Genomic DNA, 9,308 nt, shown 5'->3' with positions numbered 1-9,308 from the left:
GTTTATCTCTCAAATTTCACCAAGGGTGAAATAAGCATTGGGAGAGAGAGAAGGCTGGCCTGATTCCTTCCCCTCCCCACCAAATGTCCTCCTTCTATTTATAAAGTAGGAATGATAATTTCTGTATCTCCCTACCTTATGGAAACTATAGTCCTCACAGAAGAAGATGTATTAATCTTTGATGTCCTCAGTACAAATTATACCCATTGACTCAAAATACTTTAAACTTGGAAGACATCTTAAAAATAGTATAGCTGTCAAATCTTACTTTACAGATAGGGAAAGTGGCCTGAAATCACACAGCTAATCAGTGACAGAGCTGGGAGGAAAACTCAGGCATCCTGATGGGCAGTATGGGAAGATACAGCAGAACTTAGGATCATAAGCGGTCGTGAAAACTTGTTATCTCAGGGAAACTTCCAGGTACGCCTTATTTCAGGGACACAGAACAATGTTCCCCGACAGAGTGTTCAACAAATCCTTACAAGTGTGGTCTGCCTGGTAACCACAGACATTAGTAATTCTGATTTGTCCAGAGTTCTTTTCATTTCCCCCTCCTACTACCCATCACCATTTGACTTCCGCCCCTTAATTTCCCCTTCTTCTTGTCACTTACCTTCAGTGCCTTTCCTGCTCAGCCATGTACTACTCTTTCCAAAGCGAGATATGAATGGAGAGGAGGAACCTTAGGAAACTCTCAGATTACTTTGGAGCCCCAAACAACCTCCCGCCCCGTCTGCTCTGCCCAGTGCGGGAATAACATTGAACTTAAAGTACTTTACACTCCAGCTGAGTGGGGCAGCCACTTGTAGTCTGCACGGCAGTCGCGGTTCAGGAGAAGGAAGTGTGGAGTCAGAATTTGCGGGGGAAAGGACAAGGGAATAAGGAAAACAAAAATCTGTTTTGGGCGCTGAGTGAAAGGAGCATCCGTTCACTTGGGTCCGATGCCACCTGCTGGCCCTAGGAAAGACTGAGTCTTCAACCTAGAGTTTCAAGGGCTTTTATGAATTGTAATACTTCAGTATCAACGATAGTCATTCACGGAGTGCCCTCTGTGTGCTTCTGCTGTGCTAAGTGCCTGCCATATACCATCTTACTTTATCTTTAAGATAATCCCATGTGGCAGGTGTCACTATCCCAATTCTAAGAATGAGAGTGAAGATTTAGAAACATTTACTCACTTGCCTGGGACACAGAGCTAGGAAAAGGTGGACTTTGCTTAACTTTACAACAGAACTCCTCAAAAGAGTTTGCTCTACTGCCTGTATCCACTTACCCTCTTACTATTCTCTTTTTTAAAGATACAATTCATGTGAATAAGCAATACGTTAATTAATGTGGTTTACAATTCAAAAAGCACAACATGGTCTATGGAGGAAAGCTTCACTCCCATCCTTCCCCACAGTTTGCCAGTACCCCTTGCTTTGGCGATCCATACTTCAAGCTTTATCCTTCCAGAGAAACAATGTACTGTATATTTAAGCATATATATGTATATATTCTCGCTCCCTGTTATTACAAATAGCAGCTCCCTAAATTCCCAGTTCTGAAATTTACTTTTTTTAAATAAATGTATTTATTTTATCTACTTTTGACTGCTTTGGGTCTTTGTTGCAGCATGCGGGCTTTCTCTAGATGCAGCGAGCGGGGGCTACTCTTCGTTGCGGTGCGCGGGCTTCTCATTGCGGTAGCTTCTTTTGTTGCGGAGCGTGGGCTCTAGGCATGCGGGCTTCAGTAGTTGTGGCATGTGGGCTCAGTAGTTGTGGCACATGGGCTTAGTTGCTCCTTGGCATGTGGGATTTTCCCTGACCAGGGTTCGAACCCGTGTCTCCTGCATTGGCAGGTGGATTCTTAACCACTGCACCACCAGGGAAGTCCTGAAATTTACTTTTTAAACTTTAGAAATATATGGCTCTAATGTATGCTATTTTATGGAAGTACCATATTTCATTTAGCCTGTCTCCTTTTATTGATGAGTAGTTAGGCTATCAGAAGTCTTTTGCTATTATAAGCAATGTCTTGTATAGACATTGTTATACACATGTGCGAGAATAGGACTAGGATAAAGTCCTAAAGAGGATGTTGCCAAGTCTAAATGTTTATGTATTATTAATATTGATAGATATTGGAAAATTACCGTCATGGAGATTGTATGAATGCAGAATTCCATCAGCAGTATATGAGTTTATCTCTTTCCCCGCATTCTCATCAACACAGAATGTTGCAAAATTTTTAGATTTTGTGACTCTTATAGATAAAAAGTGGCATCGTACTGAAGTTGTCATTTGGTTTATTTTTGTTACCACTTAAGGAAGAAGGATACTGAACCCAGAAAGAAAAACTGGGATGCAATAAGCAAAGATGAGTAAACACACACACGTGCGCACACACCACCACAACCATCGTTAACTGAAACCTGTCTAAAATATTGGTAAATCAGACTGAGGAATGAAAAATGACTATAACTACGAAAATCACTGGCAATAATGACAATTAAATTTAAGGACATGATGGAATAATCAGAAATAACATGAGAGTGAGGGCAGATAAAGTAAAAGAATTCTAAAGTCTTGGTCGTATTTGGCAGGAGGGCAGAGATATTGATTAACTTCGGATGCTGCTAAATTAGGCAGTCATGTTAAAAATGTAGGGGTAAATCTTAATTAATAAAAACTAAAACTCCTAAGCCAGTAGGGGGAAATTAGAGATTACTTAGAATATTTAATTAGTTTAATGTAAGTGATGAAAGGACAATAAAGGAAGCAAATAACATAGCACAATATGTGATAATAGAAACAAATCCAGACAGCTTAGTAGTCACAGAAATGTAAATAGCTTAAATTTAGAAGTTAAAAGAAAGAAGTTCTCAGATTGGATTAATACTATCACAAAATCTAGTTATAAGCCCTTCACATGAGTCACAAAGAAAACTTAAATACTTGAAAAGGTTAAAATCAAAATGTGTAATACGATGTGTAAAGCTAACACTAATAGAAGATAGTTCATGTACATTGACATCTAAAAATATGCATAATGGGACTTCCCTGGTGGTCCAGTGGGTAAGACCGAGCTCTCCCAGCGCAGGGGGCCCAGGTGTGATTCCTGGTCGGGGAACTAGATCCCGCATGCTTGTTGCAACTAAGAGTTTGCACACCACAACTAAGACCTGGCACAGCCAAAATAAATAAATAAGTAAATATTACAAAATAAATAAATTAAAATATGCATAATGATAGCAAGAAGTCACCAGGACATTATACTAAAACTGAATGAGTCTGCACCTAGTAGTAAAGTCAGATATAGGTAAGAAAATATAGACCACAGGTATTCCCTGGTGGTCCAGTGGTTAGGGCTCCCCGGTTTTCACTTCTGAGGGCTGGGGTTAAATCCCTGGTAGGGGAACTAAGATCCCACAAGCCGAGCAGCATGGGCAAAAAAATATCTATAACTATATCTGTATGCCAAATTATAGAAGAAATTGACAAATAGAAACACATTTCTTAATAATTACAGATTAAGTGGAAAAATGAGTAAGGACATAGAATAAGCTTGCTGATGGCCTAGTCTTTAATATCTGAGAGTCAAAAGATAGCCCTAAGACTGATAAATCAAGTAGTTGTATTTAGAACATATGTAAGAGTACAAAGTTATACACAAAGACAATGGAAGAGAAAGGGAGAGAATATAAGCTTGTTTTCTGATGTTTATAGTAGAAAACTAATAGGAACTATCTAAAGAAGAGAGGAACTAACTGAAGTATATAAAAATAAAATTATCAAGACAATCCCAACATATACACTTTCCTAAATATCTGAAAAACTGCAATTTAGAAAACCACAAAAAGACATAGTGAAAGATTTTAAAAACAAAATAGTCAGGGCTTCCCTGGTAGTGCAGTGGTTGAGAATCCACCTGCCAATTCAGGGGACACAGGTTCAAGCCCTGGTCCAGGAAGATCCCACATGCCGCGGAGCAGCTAAGCCCGTGTGCCACAACTACTGAGCCTGCACTTTAGAGCCCGTGAGCCACAAATACTGAAGCCTGTGCACCTAGAGCCCGTGCTCTGCAACAAGAGAAGCCACCATGATGAGAAGCCCGCGCACTGCAACGAAGAGTAGCCCCCACCCGCCTCAACTAGAGAAAAGCCTGCATGCAGCAATGAAGACCCAACGCAGCCAAAAAAATAAAAAAAAAAGAAATAAAAAAGAAATACTCATATAAACATCATATTTAACAGAAAATAATAATCTCCAAATTACACTGAACTATTTGCCATATTAATAATTGTAAACGAACTTAACTCATTAAAATAAAAAATATTTTCAGATTAGATTAAAAGAAAAACTCTGCTGCTTGCAATATACAAAAGATATGCTTAAAAATAAAGTGACTCAAATAGATTCGTTCATTTATTCAATAAATAAAATGATGGACAAAGGCATAAAAAGAGAGTGCAAACATAAAGAAAGCAGAGGTCACAATCTTATTAAACAAGGTGAAATTCAGACCAATCTCCCCAGATTGGTTGAGATAAGAAGACACTTTATAATGTAAAGTGTAAAACTCAAAATGCATATCTAAGAAATATATAAGTTCTAAATAGCATATAAGTAACCCTCACAAAGCAGAAATGAAGGTAGATACCAGGAAAATATTCAGAAATGTAGTAATAGGTGATTTTAATTCACTTTTCTTAGGACTAACAAATCAACTAGACAAAAGATAAATATGAACACAGAAAATATTACTAACATAGTCAAAAATTAGATCTGATGGCTCTATATTTAAATTTCTTCTTTGAAAATTGAGAACATAATTTTTCAAGTTTCAGCAAAATATTAATGAAAATAAACCACACATTCTGGCACTCAATCATTTCCTCAAAATAGGAATGATACAGGTACTATTCTCTGACTATAATGGAGCAAGCTTGATAATAATCAGGTCAGAAAAGGTAAATGCCCTTCCACATAGGAACTTAAAGAAATGGTCTTTCTCTTGGGCCAGAGAGTGAGAAAACAAACAAACAAACAAACAGCTGAAGATTTTCTAGAAAAATGACAATTAAAAATTGTTACCAAGTCACTCTGCTTGCCGCACAACAGGCCAATAAATCGGGAGACAAGGTGTTGAGGCAAGGAATAGCGACTTTATTCAGAAAGCCGGCAGACCGAGAAGATGGGGGACTAGGGTCCCCCCACAACCATCTTATCAGGGTCTGGATGGCAGTTTCTTTTGTAGAACAGAGAGGGGGAGGAGGTGAGGAAGTAAAGTAAAAAGGCCATTAGTTTTGCCTGGCTTGGCCAGCATCGGGAAGGGGATGTGTTAATTTCTTCTTTTCTGAAGCCATTCACAGGTGGGCAGAGTCGGATTGTCTCCCTGGGAGCTGAACAAAGGCACTTTATTATAACATTCAGGCAGATGGGCAGGGTTCCCTGAGGCAGGCCGTTATATATGATTATAATAACAAAAGCAACGAAAAACAAAGTTTAAAATCAAAGAAACAGATCCAACAAGGAGTCCGACTTTGCTCTTCCCTGTTACAATTAAATCACATATCAAGCTTTTGGGATATAGTTCCTCAGTGTTCAGAGAAGAATTCATGACCTCAGTTACTTACATCCATGAAAGGAAAGAATGAAATGAAGTGAATTAAGTGAAAGGAAAACAAAATCAAACAAATGGAAACAACTTAAGTGTCTATCGATAGATGAATGGATAAAGGTGTGGTACGTATATACAATGGAATATTATCCAGCCATAAAAAAGAAATAAAATCGTGACATTAACAACAACACGGATGGACCTACTGGGTATCATGCTAATTGAAATGTCAGAGAAAGACAAACACCGTATGGTTACAGTTACATGTGGAATCTGAAAAACAAAACAAGTGAACAAACAATTACAAAGCAGAAAGACTCATAGATACAGAGTGGTTGCCAAAGGAGAGGAGGCTGGGGAGAGTAAGTGAAATAGGTGAGGGAGATTCAGAGATATAAACCTCCAGTTACAAAATAAATGAGTTATAGGAATGAAATGTACAGGGTGGGGAATACAGTCAATAATATTGTAATAACTTTGTATGGTGACAGATGGTAACTAGACTTATCATGGTGATTACTTTGTAATGTATAGAAATATCAAATCACTATGTTGTATATCAACTAACAGAGTGTTGTAGGTTAATTATATCTCAATAAAAATTAATAAAGTCACCAAGATAGCAGTGGAAGATATATATTTTTTTTTCTTTTTTTTTTTTTTTGCGGTACGCGGGCCTCTCACTGTTGTGGCCTCTCCCGTTGCAGAGCACAGGCTCTGGACGCGCAGGCTCAGCGGCCATGGCTCACGGGCCCAGCCGCTCCGCGGCATGTGGGATCTTCCCGGACCAGGGCACGAACCCGTGTCCCCTGCATCGGCAGGGGTACTCTCAACCACTGCGCCACCAGGGAAGCCCCACCCCGCTGAAAGAGATATTTTTGTCAGGTAATAAGGAGAATGATTTTTTACCACCTCAATGAATAACCACATCTACCACACCCAACTTCTCTCACTCCCTAGGGAATGGGGAGGGAATGAGAAAGAGGGATGCAAAATATGAGTTTTGGGGAAAAATCACAGAAAAGCCCATGTCTCTATTAGGTAGGGCTCTTGGCTGAAGTCAGACGGGAAGAGATAGATGAAAATGCCCCACTTTAGTTTTCAAACTCATACAAATAGAACACAAAAACAAAAATGTGGGAGAAAGAAACCAGGGCATGACCTTTCCCTTTATTAGTTGTCTCCCCAGAAATGTCTATTTTCTCTGATGAGCCTCTGAAGCTCAGATCCTTCCACTGTAGACATTGACAAGAAGCACAGAAAATGACTCAACAAAGTTTCCAACTGGACCAATCAGAGGCTTCGATTTATTCAAGATGTATCAGAGGCCATTGTCAAGGGAGATTCCCAGGTTGGTATTGCTTCCTCTTCTTGGTTGACATTGCTACCTCTTCCTACAGATGGTCTCCATGTCATTCCTTGCTTGTGATATACGAAACCACTGACTTCTTTTGAAGAGATGGGGATGGAAATCTGTCCTGGTACCAAAGTTATAATACAATTCTTCAGTTATTTTGACCTCTATGCATCTTATCATTACAGGGATGTTAAAGGTGTAGAAATAAAGTTTCCAGGGTTCTCAAGTAAGAAATGTAGTGCAATGGAAATAGCACAGCCTGTGGATTTACTACTTGTGGTCACTTTGGTTCATTCTTTCATTACTTCACCTGTAAAAGGGAGGTCATAATGGTATCTACAGTGAAGCGTTGTTCTGATGATTCTGTCTCTCTTTCTCTCTCTTTCCCTCCTCCTGCCCCACACAGTCATATAGTGCTTAGAAAACTGACTCATAACAAGAAATCAAAAAGTATTAGCTCTTACTGTTACGATGTAGTCAAGTCAGATTTCAGAGTTTATGGGCTTTAGGCACATTCACACCGGAAGAAGTAAAAGGGAGCCCTCCTAAATTTCTGGTTCAGCATCCGTATCTTCCAATCTTCCCTCACCACCACTTGCCATCTAATAACTCCTCTTCCCTCTAAATCCAAGCACAAGCCTCAATTTAATCTGTGTTCTCTGGGCCCCAGAGTTCTCTTCTCCTCATGGGCTCTCGTTCATCTCCGAGAGAATCTGCAGAAGGCCAGCCGGGGTACTGCCTGCAGAGGAGCGGAGACAGGCTTAGGCATAAGCAGCCTTGTTATCTCCTGCTTTTACTGCTTCTGATCACCCCCATATCATGTCCTCATTCACTTAGCCTCAAGTAAAACATTTTTCTCTATTTCCAGATGAGATGAGATACACAGGAAAGACTGAGGTAAGTGTTTGTATGAAGAAAGAAGGAAATTAAAATTCAGTGGCTTGCGTGCCTTCTGATTGCCACCTTTCTACTCAGCGTCACACACACCCTTCCAACTGGGCGCAACACAACCATCCACTTCTAGAAAAAGCACTCACAACCATGGCTCATACATCTGTACACAGAGTTGAATTTCTGGCCTGTGGTCAGGCTTCTAATTCATGAATATTCTAATCTACCTGAGGGATATGCGGAGGGGGGTACATTCTGGTTCCTGTCCTATTAGCTTAAGTGAGGCTGTAGTAACAACCACCACCAGTGCCTTTTTTTTTTTTTTGGCCTCATCGCGTGGCTTGCAGGATCTCAGTTCCCTGAACAGGGATCGAACCTGGAACCCCTGCAGTGGAAGCACGGAGCCCTAACCATTGGACAGCCACGAAATTCCCACTACCAATTATTAATTAACTTGCTCAATTAAGCAAGTTATTTCTCATTCATGCAGTGTCTCTTGTAGGTTCAGGTGATTCTCTAGCGCACCTTCTTTCCCTGATGACTCATCTAATTAGACTGCTTTTATATTCTGGTTTCAACATTTTATATAACACAAGGCTGTCTTAGTTGACTTGGTAGTGTTGCCGAAATTCGACCTCTGTACACTGGTGCTGGATTAAATCTCGGGGACAGAGTTTTGGATGAAGTAGAAAGAAATAGCTTTATTTCTTTGCCAGGCAAATGGGGAGACAGCGGGCTAGTGCCCTCAAGCCTGCGTGTCCTGCCTTGGAGCGGGTGGTGAGGAGTCTTACAGTGTTCAAGGAGCAGGGCGTGGTCAGCTCGTGGACATTCTTCTGATTGATTGGTGGTGAGGTAATTGGAAGTCAGCATCATCAACCTTCTGGTTCCAACTGGTCTGGGGTCTATATGCTTCTGGGCAGTGTACAGTTAACTTCTTCCACAAGGTGGGGATTTCAGTATCTGCAAAACAGCTCAAAGGACACGGCTTAGAATATTATTTATAGCCCTTGAGGAAGAACTAAAGGTCCTTCACTTCGTTTAATGGCTAAAATATTATTGTTTTGTCTTGCTTGACTATCTTCCTTTTTCCCCTGTATTTTCTCACTTCTCTGATTAAATTTATTCTTTGACTAAAGTTTTTCTAAGACCAAAGGCAGGCAGAGGACAGTATTCTGAGTACAGGTCTCTTGCCTCCTTAGGTAGGTTTATCCCTATGTATTTTATTCTTTGTGTTGCGATGGTAAATGAGATTGTTTCCTTAATTTCTCTTTCTGATTTTTCATTGTTAGTGAATAGGAATGCAAGAGATTTCTGTGCATTAATTTTGTATCCTGCAACTTTACCGAATTCATTGATTAGCCCTAGTAGTTTTCTGGTGGCAACTTTAGGATTTTCTATGTATAGTATCATGTCATCTGCAAACAGTGACAGTTTTACTTCTTCTTTTCCATTTTGT

Source organism: Globicephala melas, chromosome 11, assembly GCF_963455315.2.
Source record: "Globicephala melas chromosome 11, mGloMel1.2, whole genome shotgun sequence".
NCBI classification, from domain to species: domain Eukaryota; kingdom Metazoa; phylum Chordata; class Mammalia; order Artiodactyla; family Delphinidae; genus Globicephala; species Globicephala melas.
Note: the sequence above shows the minus strand (reverse complement) of the source record.